Source organism: Aquarana catesbeiana, linkage group LG01, assembly GCF_042186555.1.
Source record: "Aquarana catesbeiana isolate 2022-GZ linkage group LG01, ASM4218655v1, whole genome shotgun sequence".
NCBI lineage: Eukaryota > Metazoa > Chordata > Amphibia > Anura > Ranidae > Aquarana > Aquarana catesbeiana.
The window spans coordinates 824097351-824114215 of NC_133324.1; positions in this window are offsets into that span (position 1 = coordinate 824097351).

Sequence of the window (16865 nt, forward strand, 5' to 3'; positions counted from 1 at the left end):
GTTCCTGCCAAACCCTTGAGAACTGCAGAAGTCTTTCCCCCACTCGAGCGAGCAGGGGCGCCCCTTCATTAGGAGGTTTTAGTATTTTGTTTAGCAGGCTTTCTCCCCCAGGGCCTCTTTTGACCTTGGGGTTGACTCTGAGGTTTACCTCTTGAACTTGACGGTGGAAGCAGTCGAGACTGCCTGGAGGCAGATGCTCCTGGCACTGGAGAAGAAGCTTGTTTAAAAGAAAAATGCTTAAACTTCTTCTTAACTGGTAAAAGGGAACTTTTTCCATTAGAAATTCTTTGTATATATTTATCCAAATCGTCTCCAAACAACCGTTCACCATGAAACGGAAAACTAGCCAAGAGCTTTTTGTATGGCGCTTCGGCTGACCAATTTTTCAACCATAGAATTCTTCACACATGTACCAGCCCGAGCATAAGCCGTGAAGCTTGGGAAATAGAATTTTTCATAGCATCTACTATAAAACATAACGCCTCTGATATCCCGACCAAATCTTGGGCCTGTTTATTAGGAATAATCTTGAGCACCTCTTTAAACTGGTCCTTTAAGGACTGACATACTCCGACCGCTGCTAGCGCAGGCAGAACCACTGAACCTGCCAGAGAAATATTGTTTTTAAATAAGAATTCCAACTTCTTATCTGTTGGATCCTTCAGCATTTGAGCATTGTCTACAGGACAAGTCAAGCTCTTGTCTACAGAGGACATAGCAGCGTCAATTGCTGGAATCCCCCATTTCTTAATAAACTCTTCCTCCATAGGATAAAGTGTTGAAAACTTTTTTGCAGGAAAAAACTGTTTATCTGGGTGCTTCCACTGAGAATACATACGTTTTTCAGTAATGAATGGACAGGAAAAGCATGAACAGCTTGGGGAGAACAAGAAACCCAAACAAGAAGTGGGCTCATCGACTGACTCCGCTACTGGCAGCAAAAATGTGGAGCGGACCAATTCAGTGAGAGATTGTACCATTTTTTTTTCTGTGAACCTGATCCATCCATATTATACTCTTCAGAAGAGAAGTCATCAGCCTTTTCCTGGTCCCCTGAGAGAAAAGCGTCATCTCTCGCCCCCTGTTCCTCAGTTTGAGGGTCCTGGGTAATGGACGGGGACCTATTACGCTTAGTCCCACTCTGGGATGCAATTAAGGCATCAATTTTTTGTTCCAAGCCTAAAATGGTTGAGGAAAAAAATCTTTTCAGTAATATATACAGGGGCTGCAGCTGCAACACACGACTTCCCTGATGGCTCACTCTGACTGGCCCAAACACTCTGAGGGGAGGATGCCATTTTCTTAGAGATGTTTTTAGGCTTCCTAGTGGCAATAGAAGTCTTTCTAGAGCCCTTTTTTGAGGTGCTTTTACCCCCCTTCTGACCATAGCCTGATGCACAAAGCAGAGGTACTACCAGAAGAAACACATCCACTGCTTGAGGAATAGTCCAGCCCTGCCGCTTTTATTAATACTCAGCCTGATGCAATAGTAAATGTGTCAAAAGGAATGCCTGTGTCACCAAACCTCTTTCCTGCCCCTCTTGCTCTTGTGTCCCTCCGCAGCTTGCAGCAGTATCAATGGTGCTTTTAAAAGACACACATTCCCACGCTGGACATTGGAGGACGCCAACGCCATGCTAAGTCCTGCCCCCCTCTATCGCCTATGCCCCCCTCTTCTTTTTTTTAAAAAAGAGCTTTCCCGCGTGAGCGTGGGCCTCTGATCCTATGGGATTGCTTTTGTGAGGGGGAAAAATGGCGAGGAGGGAACCTGGAAGCCGCCGAGTAGGTGGCGTGCCGTTCGTTTTTTTTTTTTATATTTTTCTCCTGCCTTGTGAAGAGGGGGAGAAAATAGCACAGGTGGGGGGCATATGGTGGGGAGGAAACCCCCCCCCCCCCCCAGACATACCGGAGGTCTGCTGCTGGCTGGAGGAAAGGAAGCCTGCTGTTCCGGAAAAACAATGTGAGCTCTCTGAGGAAGCGTGAGAAGGTATGTGCTCAATAATTTTTGGTAAACATCTTCTATCCATCTGTACATTTCTACTGAACTGGCATTGCTTTAACATTTTTGGTAAATGTCTTCTGCTGCCATATCTTTAAACTTCTATATTTAATGCTAGCTCTAAACCAACCTCCACTGCAATAGCAATATTACTGGTGATTGATTCTCAACCCCATTTGGCTGAGTGATCAAGAGAGGTAATTAGCTTTACGACCCTAGCCTGTGTCTGTAGCTGGTCTGGTATTGGCCATCTCCTATCTCATATTCAGGTGTCTCAAATCAGACCCAATAATGACCAACTGAGAAATGCATGCCTGCTCAGTCTCCCTATAAATTTAAAACAGCCTATGGGGTGGTGCAGACATAATGGCTCTTTCCTGAGTGGCTCTGTCACGAGTGATGCGCAGTTTCACCAACGCAGTTTAACGAAAGCATGATAACTAAAGCTGAATGAAGATACAACAAGAACTCTGCTCCACTCTGCAAGACGACAAGTAAACCAGCTTTTGACATTTATTTTATATTTTTGAGTCAGTTTCCCACTCTCTATCCACTAACATGCTCCTTATTCTCTTCTTTCTCACATTGGTGTCTTCTATCCTCAAATTATCTTTACTCTACCCCTCCTCTCTTCCCTGCAGCATGCACATATCACCCTCACTCCTACCCTCTCCCTACTTGTCACCCATCATCTCCTGCATTTGCTGCATACACATGCTGACATAAGCACCAGGGCTACTAGACACGTGCGCTCATGCACAATCCCACTCCCATCTTGCCTTTCTCGCCCTCCTCCTTCTCCTAGTCTCAGGTGACATTCGCCTAATCCTGGCCCACCATTTTCCAACTGCAAGCCACATATCCAATACCCCTCCCCCTCTGGCAACCACCGCAATCCACTCAGTTTAATTTCTATCCCCCTGCTTCCTCAAAGCAGCCCACCAATCTCATGCGCCCTTTGAACCGCCCGCTCCATCTGTAACAAGCTAACATCTGTACATGACCTCTTCATCTTTCATGGCTTTAACATACTCGCCATAACAGAAACCTGGCTTCAAAATTTTGACTCAGCTTCTCCTGCTGCCCTCTCCCATGGTGGTCTCCATTGGACATACTCCCACCGACCCAACAGACAGAAAGGAGGTGAAGTTGGCTTCCTTCTATCCCTGTATTAGTCTGTTTTCTCCCATTTCGCTGAGGATTGCAGCAATTTATCGGCCTCCTGGGCCGGTATCGAGCTTTCTTGATGACTTTGCTGCCTGGCTACCCTACTTTCTCTCCTCTGAAATACCCACTATCATTCTTGGTGACTTCAACATTCCTGTCAATGTTAACAGCCCAACTACAGCTAAACTTCTCAACTTAACCTCATCTTTTGACCTAACCCAACGGACACATACTTTCCACTCACTCCAATGGCAATACCCTTGACCTTGTATTCTCCCATCTCTGCAACCCTGGCAACCTCACCAACACCCCCTTTCCTCTCTCTGATCACAACCTCATTACTTTCACTGTATCCTTGCCTCCAACCACCCATCCCTCCAAGCAGCATACAATTACTTGTAGAAACCTTCGCCACTTTAACCCTTCTCTTCTCTACTCTGCTACTGACCACCTATATGATGTAATCTCTCCCCTGTCCTGTCCTGACCTGGCCACCTCAGTCTACAACAGTTCACTCCCATCATCACTAGATGCACTTGCTCCTCTAACCACACGCAGAATCAGGCCCTGACCGTTACAACCCTGGCAAACTGACAACACTAGAAATCTCAAGAGACATTGCCGTGCTCTTGAACGACTGTGGCATAAAACCAAATGCCTGCAAGACTTCACCCTATATAAACCTGCCCTTCTTAAATACAATGCCTGCCTCCATGCTGCCAAACAAGCCTACTTTGTCTCTCTCATTAATCCCTTGTCATCCAGTCCCCGTCAGCTCTTCTCAACCTTTAACTCTCTGCTTTGTCCCCCACCCCCTCTACCCACTAACTCACTCACTGCCCAAGAGATTGCAAATCACTTCAAAGACAAGATTGATGCAATTTGTGAGGACAACTCCACTGTACGTACATCTTCCCCACCCAACATACCTTGCCTAACCACACATTCAACACTTTTTTGAATTGGCTACCACTGAAGAGGTTACAAAACTTTTCTCAGATGCCCACCTAGCCAATTGTCCCCTGAATCCTGTTCCCTCACAACTACTACGGTCACCCTCTTCTTCTATCCTTTGCTCCCTCACTCACATCTTCAATCTCTCCCTCCCTAGTCACACCTTCCCCTCCCCTCTAAAACATGCGCAGATCACTCCCATACTTAAAAAGCCCTCACTGGACCCCACCAACCTGAACAACTTAAGACCCATCTCATTGCTCCCGTTCACCTCTAAACTTATAAAACACTTGGTCTACAACCGTCTTAGCTTCTACCTCAGTGAAAATAACCTTCTTGACCCTTTACAGTCTGGCTTTCGCTCACAGCACTCCACAGAAACTGCCTTACTAAAACTCACTAACGATTTACTAACTGTTAAAACCAACAGCCAGTACTCCATACTCCTACTACTTGACCTCTCTGTGGCCTTTGATACTGTTGACCACCCGCTCCTTCTCAATAAACTACATTCTCTTGGCCTCCAAGATTCTGCTCTATCCTGGTTCTCTGCCTATTTATCACAGCGCTCCTTCAGTGTCACCTACAACTCTATCTCCTCCTCTCCATTGCCCATTTCTGTGGGGGTCGCCCCAGGCCCTGTTCTTGGACCCCTTCTCTTCTCTATCTACACCTCCTCCCTTGGTCACTTGATAACCGCCCACAGCTTCCAATACCACTTATATGCTGATGACACCCAAATCTATCTGTCTACTCCTCACCTCACTCCTTCAGTCTCCTCTCACATTACTAACTTACTAACTGACATATCAGCATGGATGTCGCACCACTTCCTTAAACTAAATCTCTCTAAAACTGAGCTATTACTATTCCCCCTCGCCCGTGCCCCCCTCCATGACTTTTACCTCAAAATCAACAATGCAACCATCAGTCCCTCCCCTCACGCCAGGGTACTAGGTGTAATCCTAGACTCTGACTTGTCATTTCAGCCTCAAATCCAATCGTTGTCAAAAGTTTGTAGAATTCACCTCCGTAACATCTCTAAAATTTGCCCCTTTTTAACAAATGAAACCACGAAGCTCCTCATTCACTCCCTTGTTATCTCTCACCTTGACTATTGCAACTCCCTTCTCATTGGCCTGCCTTTCCATAGGCTATCCCCTCTTCAGTCTATCATGAATGCTGCTGCCAGACTTATCCACCTTACCAACCGCTCAGTGTCTGCCAACCCTCTCCTCCAATCCTTACACTGGCTCCCAATCACCCAGCAAATTAACTTCAAAATACTAACCACAACATAAAAAGCCATTCACAACTCTGCCCCGAGCTACATCACCAATCTTGTCTCCAAATATCACCCAAATCGTCCTCTTTGCTCTTCTCAGGACCTCCTACTCTCAAGCTCTCTCTTCTCCTCCTCTCATTCTCATCTCCAGGATTTCTCCAGAGCCTCTCCCATCCTCTGGAACTCGCTACCTCCACATGTCCGGCTATCCCCTACTCTTGCTACCTTCAGGCGATCCCTGAAAACTCATCTCTTCAGGAAAGCCTATCACGTCTCTAACTAATCTTTTTACCACTTCCATCAACTCATTCCCCACAGTTACAACCTTTTTTACCACCTGCCCCACCCTATTAGATTGTAAGCTCTTCTGAGCAGGGCTCTCTTAATCCTCCTGTATTTTATTGTATTATAACTGTATTGTCTCCCTTTTATATTGTAAAGCGCTGCGTAAACTGTTGGCACTATATAAATCCTGTATAATAACACATAGGCATGACAACATTCACCAATTAAAGGAGACATTCATAAGAAAATTCTAAAATTTCTTAGAAAAACTCCACTTACCTTTCCCGTCGCAGGGTTTTCTGTGGTAAAACCAACAGACCCAATCTTCACCCTTCACGGTGGGTTCCATTAACAAACCTTCAGGAGCTGGGGACCCTCAGGGAAACCCACAATCCTGGACCTATAATAGCACCACCGCCAGTAAAACTTTACAGCCTTAATACCAAAAGTACTGGATCCCAGGGTTCAGCTCTCTAAAAAGAGAAGCGTTTACAGGCAAAGTGCAAAGAGATGTATGAGTGCTGGCAGCACTCATACATCTATTTCCCAAAGACAACCTCTGGTTGAGCACGTGCACTCAACTTCTTTGGTCGACCATGGCGAGGCCTGTTCTGAGTGGAACCTGTCCTAATAAACCACTGTATGATCTTGGCTATTGTTCTGCAGCTCAGTTTCAGGGTCTTGTTGGTTGGTGGACAGTCATTTTTAGGTCTCTCCAGAGATGCTCAATTGGGTTTAAGTCAGGGCTCTGGCTGGGCCATTCAAGAACAGTCATGGAGTTGTTGTGAAGCCACTCCTTCATTATTTTAGCTATGTACTTAGGGTCATTGTCTTGTTGGAATGTAAACCTTCGGCCCAGTCTTAGGTCCTGAGCACTCTGGAGAAGGTTTTCGTCCAGGATATCCCTGTACTTGGCCGCATTCATCTTTCCCTCGATTGCAACCAGTCGTCCTGTCCCTGCAGCTGAAAAACACCCCCACAGCATGATGCTGCCACCACCATGCTTCACTGTTGGGACTGTATTGGACAGGTGATGAGCAGTGCCTGTTTTTCTCCACACATACCGCTTAGAATTAAGGCCAAAAAGTTCTATCTTGGTCTCATGAGACCAGAGAATCTTATTTCTCACTATCTCAGAGTCCTTCAGGTGTTTTTTAGCAAACTCCATGCGGGCTTTCATGTGTCTTGCACTGAGGAGAGACTTCCGTCGGGCCACTCTGCCATAAAGCCCCGACTGGTAGAGGGCTGCAGTGATGGTTGACTTTCTACAACTTTCTCCCATCTCCCGACTGCATCTCTGGAGCTCAGCCACAGTGATCTTTGGGTTCTTCTTTACCTCTCTCACCAAGGCTCTTCTCCCCCGATAGCTCAATTTGGGCGGACAGCCACTTCTAGGAAGGGTTCTGGTCGTCCCAAACGTCTTCCATTTAACGATTATGGAGGCCACTGTGCACTTAGGAACCTTAAGTGCAGCAGAATTTTTTTTTGTAACCTTGGCCAGATCTGGGCCTTGCCACAATTCTGTCTCTGAGCTCTTCAGGCAGTTCCTTTGACCTCATGATTCTCATTTGCTCTGACATGTACTGTGAGCTGTAAGGTCTTATATAGACAGGTGTGTGGCTTTCCTAATCAAGTCCAATCAGTATAATCAAACACAGCTGGACTCAAATTAAGGTGTAGAACCATCTCAAGGATGATCAGAAGAAATGGACAGCACCTGAGTTAAATATATGAGTGTCACAGCAAAGGGTCTGAATACTTAGGACCATGTGATATTTCAGTTTTTCTTTTTTAATAAATCTGCAAAAATGTCAACAATTCTGTGTTTTTCTGTCAATATGGGGTGCTGTGTGTACATTAATGAGGAAAAAAAAATGAACTTAAATGATTTTAGCAAATGGCTGCAATATAACAAAGAGTGAAAAATTTAAGGGGGTCTGAATACTTTCCGTCCCCACCGTATACTATATATATATATATATATATATATATATATATATATATATATATATATATACAGTGCATTCAGTATAGACTATATATACAGTGCAGTCAGTGTACAGTATATATTACAGTGCAGCCGGTGTACAGTACATAATACAGTGCAGGCGGTGTACACAGTATATAATACAGTGTGTACAGTTTCTAATACACTTCAGGCGGTGTACACAGTACATAATACAGTGCAGCCAGTGTACAGTATATTATGCAGTGCAGTCAGTGTACAGTATATAATACAGTGTAGTGCGGTGTGAAAAAAATCCCCATCATCTCCAGAAGGCCACCAAGGAGAGGCAGACGCTCACAGGCCACTAAAAGAGGGCAGGCAGCCTCTGTGTCTACAGTGAAAAGTGGTGGTCGCGGACATGGTGTATCCTCTGTAGGCGGGGCATGCTTGTCCTTTTTTCTGCTGCTGGCCATGTTATTGAGCCACAACATGCAGAAGAGTTGCTTGAGTGGATAACTAAGCCACCCTCATCCTCCTCATCCTCTGTCACCCAGGCTCATACTAGTTTGCCTTCCAATGCAGCTGCCAAAGCGGAGTATTCCACCGACTCCTTGTCACAGTTACTCCTTCTGTAGCCCCATCATCATGCACGGAGGAGTCACCAGAATTATTCGACCATAGTGTCGGTTACATGCTGCTGGAGGATGCGCTGCAATTTGAAGGCTCCGATGTTGGTTCCCAGGTTAAGGGAGTAACCTGAGCCTAGAGAGAGGGGGTGCCACAGAAGGACAAGAAACTGGCAGTCATGTTCCCCCAGCTGCAGCATGCTGCCAAGTTTGCTCCAGTGACAGAAGGAGGGGATGATGAGGTCACTGACTGTACTTGGGTGCCTGAGAGAAGAGAGGAGGAAAGTGAGAAGGAGGCACAACTCCAAAGAGGCAGGATGTCCTCCAGGGGCCAGCTTAAAGGCAGCCACCCTATTGCATCACACCACAGAGCTCCACAGGTGCAGGGCGCTGCTGACTCCCCGCTGACTTCCAAAATTTCATTGGTGTGCATCTGCTTGGGCACCACATGCTTGACAAGACATACGACGACCTACCATTGGCAACAGCACCTGAAAGACCCACATAATAAAAAAAGGGAGACTTCTCCTTTCTCCTCATCTGTGATCTCAACCCCTACTATACCTCCAGTCCTCTCAAAAACCTGCACTGAGAGGAATGAAGGTATAGCAATAGGTGCCACAAGTACTTGCAGCCAATCTGCTAGCAGTACACCACCAGTTGATATAAGCAGGCAAATTTAGTTACCCCAGTAAAATAAAATACTGTCCCAGCCATCCACATGCTCAGCGTCTAATAGCTAGCATGGCCAAATTCCTAGCACTTCAACTGCTGCCTATCCAGCTGGTAGACTCTGCCCTCTTTTGTGAATTTGTGGAATGTGCTGTACCACATTGGCAGGTTCCAAAACATTTTTTTTTCACGTAAGGCCATTCCAGTGCTCTACCGTCATGTGGAAGGCAATATTTTTGTCCTGTTGAACAGGACAGTCAGCAGCAAGGTTCATATTACCACTGACTCATAGTCCAGCAGGCATGGTCAGGGATGTTACCTTTCCTTCATGGTGCACCGGTTGACTCTGCTGGCAGCTGGGAAGGATGCAGGACAGGGTTCAGTGTTGGAGCTTGTTCCGCCACCACGTCTCCAAAAAGCTGGTGGTGATTCTATCACATCTCCCTGCTCCACCCCCTCCTCTTCTTCTTCCTCTATGGCTTCTGCAGAATTGTCCTCTGAACCAGCAGTGCTCCGTAAGCATTCAAGGGGTTACGCAAGCAGTCAGGCTAAAATGCCATGCGGTGCTTCAGTTGGTCTGCCTAGGGGACAGGAGCTACACTGGGGCAGAGATTCAGTTAGCTCTGCAGCGGCAGGCTCAGAGGTGGTTGACGCCACCGCAGCTTGAGCCAGAAATGGTTGTATGCGACAATGGCACCAACCTTCTCTCCGTCCTCTGACAGGGACACTTGACTCATGTTCCATGCTTGGCACACGTCCTGAATTTGGTGGTGCAGCGTTTCTTGACCAGGTACCCAGGCTTACAAGATCTGCTGAGGCAGGCCAGAAAAGTCTGTGGTCATTTCCGGCGGTCATACAATGCCAGTGCCCGGCTGGCTGACATTCAACCGGAATTCAACCTGCCCATCAACCGCTCATTTGTGACATGCCCACCAGGTGGAACTCAACATTGCCAATGCTGCAGCGGCTGCACACAAGCCAGAGAGCCATTAATGAGTACCTGTGTGAGTATGGCGCCAGGAGAGGCTCAGGGAAGCTTGGCTTCTTTTTGCCTCACCAGTTGCTACTGATAAAGGATGCATGCAATGCCCTGTAATTATTTGAGGAGGCCACAAGGATGGTGAGCAGTGACAATGCATGCATCAGCAACACTGTTCCTCTAGTCTTCCTGCTGGAGCACGCGCTTCGTGGAATCATGGACAGGGCACTTAAGGCAGAACAGCAGGAGGAAGAGGATGACTTCCTTTCCTCTCAAGGCCCCCTTTATGCAGATAGCATTTCTGTGGGGCCACCAAACACACAGGAAGAAGAGGAGGAGGAGGATTGTGTCAGCATGGATGTAGAGGATAACATGCAGCAGTCTTCAAGGGATGGTTTCAGTTCCCAGAAACCCAAGGAGTTGTAGTTCCTGACAATGTCATCCTTAGTGACCAAGAGAACTCAGAATCGAATGCCTCTGCAAACTTACGCTGCATGGGCTCCCTGATTCTGCAAAGCCTGTGAAAGGACCCTAGGATTTGTGGTATCAAGGAGAGGGATCATTACTGGCTGGCAACCCTTCTTGATCCACGTTACAAGGGTAAAGTTGCAGAGCTCATCCTGCCTTTGCAGAGGGAGCAGAGGATGAAACATCTTTAGGACGCCTTGAAGAAAAGTTTGTGTAATGGCTTTCCAGACCCTGGGAGGCTACCATTTCCTGGTGCTGGACAACGTGTTTCTGAGGCTTCGTTCAGTCAGAGGAAGAGCGGTGGAGAAGGTGGCCGGCTGACCGATGTGCCTTTAAACAATTTTTTAGTCCTTAGTGCCCAGGGCTGATAGGTTCAAGCAACCATCAGCAGTGTCTGCATTATATGGTGCAGGAATATCTAGGTCCAATAGCAGACTTAGAGACTTTTCACAACTGAGCATCCACTGGGTTACTGGGTCTTGAGGATGGACCACTGGCCAGAACTTGCTCTATATGCAAACAAGCTACTGGCCTGTCCTGCATCCAGTATGCTTTCTGAATGCACATTCAGTGCTGCTGGAGGGTTTGTAATGAATCAAAGAGTGCGCCTGTCCACAGACTCCATTGATAGGCTCACATTTATAAAAATGCATCAGTCCTGGATCAGCAGCTATCAAGCCCCTGATGCTGATGTAACTGATTGAATTTGCTAGGGATCTGGGATCCCTTGAAGACTGCCTATGCTGCCTATTCTATTCCTGAATCTTGATGATGCTAGCTTCCAACAATATTTTTGGTTTAGGGCACCACCAACACCCAAGGCCCAATTTTTCTGCCCCTATTTAACAGGGTCATGTTATTACAATTTTTAAAATAATTTTTAACCGCAGGGACCGTTCCTGCACCCAACAAGCGTAACTGTGAAGGATTATAGTGTTCTGGCACCACCAACACCCAAGGCCCAATTTTTTGCACCTGTTTTACTGTGGCATGTAATTACAATTTTTAAAATATTATTTAACAGTAGGGCCCATCCCTGCGCCTGACAAGAGTAACTGTGATAGGTTACAGTGTTCTGGCACCACTAACACCCAAGGTCCAATTTCTCTGCACCTGTTTGACTGGGGCATGAAATATATTTTTTTGAAATAATTTTTAACAGCAGGGCCTGTTCCTGTGCCCAACAAGAGTAACTGTGAGGGGTTACAGTGTTCTGGCACCACCAACACCCAAGGCCCAATTTTTTGTATATTGTGCAGTCCGTATAGTATATATACTGCAGTTTAGATTATATAGTGCAGTCAGTGTAGTATATATAATACAGTGAAGGGTATATAGTGCAGTGCAGAGTATACAATACAGTGTATTGAAGAGGTTAAGTGGAACCCTATGACAGAATTAGGAAAAAATAGCATGCCCCCCCCAAAATCGGGAAGAGGCACTTGTCCCCAGAAGGGGGGGTGCTCGCTCGTCTCCCCCTATCCTGCCCTCCAGGCTGCATGCTTGGATAAAGGTTTGTCATGGATTTTGGGGGGGTCCCACACCAATTTTTGATTTACATTTTGGCATAGAGTTCCCCTTAATAACCATACCAGACTCAAAGGGCCTGGTATGGACTGGGGGGGAACCCACACCGATTTTTTCCTTTATTTTTTTTGCCGGGAGCAATACATTACAGTCGCAAGCAATTTTAAATTACATTTTTTTCCTTTAGAAATGTAATTTTGCTGCAGCACTGTAATACACATTGCACAGATGCGCCACTTTACAGGCAGACTAAGGGGACCCCCAGGCACGATATTTAAAGGAATATTTCGTTTTTATTTTTTCACTTTAAGTATTATTAAAATCACTGCTTCTGAAAAAACAGTTGTTTTAAAAATTTCTTTTTGCATTGATACATGTCCCCTGGGGCAATACCCGGGTCCCCATATACTGATTATGGCAATAACTTGCATATAAGCCTTTAAAATTAGCACTTTTGATTTTTCATGTTCGTGTCCCAGAGACTATAGGGTTCGCATATTCGCACAAATTTGTTGCCTGTTCGCATGTTCTGGTGCAAACCGAACCGGGGGTGTTCAGCCCATCTCTAATCATAAAGATGGACGGTTGTGTAGGTGATCCCTCAATCTGTGGGTAGTACAGACAACATACTGAATTTTGCAAAGGTTGCACGTAATTGCACATATAAAAGTCAAAGGGATGCTGCTTTCACAGGACACACGTGTTGTATCAAAAACAACTAAGTTCAATTAAGTAAATACAGAATATCTTTAAAAATGTCAAATATTGACATTAGGTTGTTCTAAGGTGAGGCGCTTTTGGATTAAAATATACAATGTTATCTATACTCTCACCCAAATTAACCTTACCAACTCCCTGAGACAGGCTCTGCTGGGCTGCAAGGTGGAGTCAGCCTCTAGACCTCAGAGACGCCTCATAGCCTTTATATTCATATCCGCAAAAATTATCGCAAAATTCTGGAAGTCGGCTGTCTTGCCAATCAAACAGCTCAAGCTCAAACTCTCCTGGATTATGGTTAACGAGCGAATGTCAGCGATCTTAAATGACAAAATTAGGTTGTTTGAGAAAGTGTGGGACCCATGGGTCAAGTACCTGACTGGGGATCCAAGATCCATATACGACTAAGGTAGTTTCAGGACAGTGGGAATCAGAGTGTGAGGTCTTACCCTACTTTCCCTCTTAAAGTGGTTGTTAAGCCACTTTCACATCTTCATACCATCCCCTCTGTGTTCTAATCCTGTGTGCCCCTGTGCAAGTGATTTATAAAAAAAAAAAGCATGCTATACCTCATTTCACAGCTCTACTCAGCGATCACATGATTGGCTGGCTTTCTGCTCTCCCCATCTGACAGATGCAGCGGTCGGGGCCGAGATTCCCGCTGACGTCACTTGGGAGAGGAGGAGGAGCGAGAGCCAGCCGATCATGTGAGTGCTGAGAAGAGCTGTGAAATTAGGTATAGCAGGATTTATTTTATAAATCACTCACACAGGGGGACACAGGATTAGAACACAGAGGGGATGGCATAAAGATGTGAAAGTTATTTGAACAGCAGGAGTTGCGGTGGCGGGCACTGTCATGAGCTGACAGGCAGGGAGGGAGGGGGGAAAGAAGACAGAGGAGACATAGAGCAGGGCTGCGGATGACAGAGGCACGTAAACTGACCACGGTGTCAGGGCTCAGCAGCCTTGATACACCGTGGTCAGTTTACAAAGGGGAAGGTATAGCCAGACAGGTGTTACAGGGGGCCAAATGACACAGCACAAGCACTGTGCTGTATAAGATGCTTTAAAGGAACAGGGTCTTTTTTCTTTTTTTTCTTTTTTTTTTTGGGTTAAGTGCTTTAACTCTTCCTCTTTTCCTCTTCTCTTCTCAGTCTTTGCTATTATTTCTCTTGGGTCTTCTTGCCTTTCTCTTTAAAATAAAAGACGTTTCTGCTCACTTGTTGAGAGACGAGGGGTACGGCTTTCCTCATTTGGAGGTAAAGGCCTCCTTCTACCCTTCTACGTAAGTTTACAGTTAATATCAGGCGTATTTTCAAGCTATAGTGGTCTACAAACTGTTCTTAAGTTTGGTAGCGCAATATGTAGTTGCTTTGTCCCCTAGTGCAGGGGTCGTCAACCCCCGGGCTGCGCCCCACTACCGAGCCATAGCCTTTCTGCAGCCGGGCCACGGGTGCGGGCGGCCGGTGTGAGACACCTGGGCGAGCAGGCGGCATGAAGGAACCGGGCTGTTGGCATGAGAGAGCTGGGTGGATGGAAGAAGCGAGCAGACAGGCAAGCAGAGATGACATCTCTCTCCACCCCCCGCATCTCCGCTCTTCCACCCTCACAGCTGGTGTTCTGTCAGCCTCAGTGTTGGAGGTGTGCAGACATAATTTCTCACTGCCCGCCCCGCATCACCGCTCTCCTGCGGCTTCCTGGTGTGAGAAAGTTCAGCGGCGCAGATTCCCCCCCGGACAGCTAACCAGGAATGGCTGTGGGCGGAGCCAGAAAGTGACAGCCGAAGGAGTCCTGCATCCTCCCTCTGCAAGGTGAGACCAGCTGCAGCATGAGGAGGGAGACACCCTGCTATATCCAGAGGGGCGATCCCACAGAGATGTGACGTCATCAGTGACGGGTGAGCTGTGTGTGGGAGTACAGGTGGGGTATGCTGGGACTTGTAGTTCACCCCCTCAGCTGTTTGCCTGACATACCACAAGGGGCGCTCCACTCACAGTGCTTGCTGGATGTCTGTCAGTGATCACCCTGAAAATGCTGAGTGCCTGGCTGTCCCTGGGATCTGATCCCCGTGCCTGGGAGCAGCGTGTAGCCAGTGACGGCCCAGCTTCAGATCTACATAGGGGGGTTCAGACCAGCATGGCACCCAGGCACCTGGCATTTTCAGAATGAGCAATGACAACCTCCATATTCCTCTCCATTCTACAGCCAGAACCGCTGCTGCTATTCTGAATGGGGCGAGGCGTAGGCGCATTTGGAACCCACCACTGCACAGAGGCCTGCCTCTGTGCTAAATGGACCAGTGCTGCCACCAATGCAGTGATGGCAGGCAGCTTGGCAAGTGACATTACTCATCTGGTGACAGGCAACATGGCAGGCAGTGTAGCAAGTGACACTCCACATCTGGTGGAAGGCGACGTGGCAGGTCGCGTGGCAAGTAACATTCCGCAGCTGTTGGAAGGCGTCGTGGCAAGTGACACGCTCAGGGCTTCCAGTGATTCTACATTATGGTGAGTTGAACTATTTCATTTATTACTAAAATGTAATAATAGAAATAATGTGCTTCAATCACCCTGACACCATATCAAGCATGGTGCCATGATGATTGAAGTGCTAACACCAGCCATTTCTCACGAAAAATCGTTAACCACCTTCCATGCAGCCGGTCCCCGGTGCCAAAAAGGTTGGGGACCGCTGCCCTAGTAGACAATAAACCCGTGGTGTGCCTTGCTCATGCACCGATTAGTGTTTTGACAAGGAACGGGGGTTACCCCACATTGACAGTGCATCTTCTATCGATGGTACAGTTTCTGCTTTTGGAAGTATTTTTTTTCTATATCTTGTTATGTTAAAATTTTTGGACCACTAACCATTTTTGTATGTACGTTACACTGTGGAAGATCTGCAATCGTTGCCTTAAAGGGGTTGTAAAAGCTAAAACATTTTTTGGCAATATCTGATCTATATGTTATATAGATCATGAATCTAGCCGTTATTTCTGCCAAAATTTGTTTACCTGTTAGATAAATAGGCTTTATCAGCACTTCCTCCTTTCCTCTCTGTATGTTCTCCCCAACTTCTGGGTTTTCGAGCGTGCTCCCATGCAGTAACGTCACGGCTTTAAAGGAAGGCTCCCCTGCCTCCCGTGCCTGTGAACGTACACAGTGTCTCCCCGCAGGTATGTAGTCCCAAGGGAGGGGGCGGGCACGCTGACTAACCCCCAGCCAGAATGGCTCGGATGATGGGGGCAAGCTTCTAGAGGAGGAACAGGAAATAAAGGAAAAGGTAAGTGAACCAACAGTACACCACCTTAAAGGAACATATTTAGAAAATAAAAAACGAACCTTTAGCATCACTTTAACTTTTGTATTCTCTTTTGTAAAAACACTTTAATAAAAATATTGGAAATGAAAAATGTCAAATATTGAATGAAAATAGTATTAAAAAATGACACATGTATATAAATACCTTTCTTCCACCAATAGAAAATAAGTTGTCTTTTTTATTGGTGGGAGAAACCCCGCACCAATCCCCAAAAGTAGCTTCTGTACTACTTTTGGCGATTTTGGGGTGCGATTTCCATTAACATCTGTGCAGAAACCCGCACAGATGTCTCTGAAATCGCCCCCGAAGTCTTGACTGACATACGGGAATTAAATCGTGCGAGTTCATTCCTAACCATATTCACATGTAAGGAAGTATCCCTACTAAATATTACATACAATATGTTCTAACAAGGGATTTTGACCATTGTGATATGCATGTGCATTGTGCTTGGAGTGATTGGGAGGTTTGCAGCAAATGTATGTATATAAATAAATGTATGTGTTTGTATATACACAAAAAAAGTCTCCAAAAATCTGGTGAACTAACCGGAATAAATAAATATATTTCACTACATGTAATGGGGTGGCATGAATTAGAGCAGAGACTGCGAGCCAGGCCTTCTCGTCCAACATCGGTGTCTGACCTCACAAATGCGCTTCTGGAAGAATGGTCAAACATTCCCATAGACACACTCTTAAACCTTGTGGACAGCCTTCCCAGAACAATTGAAGCTGTTATAGCTGCAACGGGATGGGCCAACTCAATGTTGAACCCTATGGACGAGGACCAGGATGCTATTAAAGTTCATGTAAAGGCAGGTGTCACAATACTTTTGACAATATAGTGTAAGTCCTACATTACACCACAACCAGGGGAGTTGCTAGGTCTGCAAAAGAACTGGGGCTAGAGCCC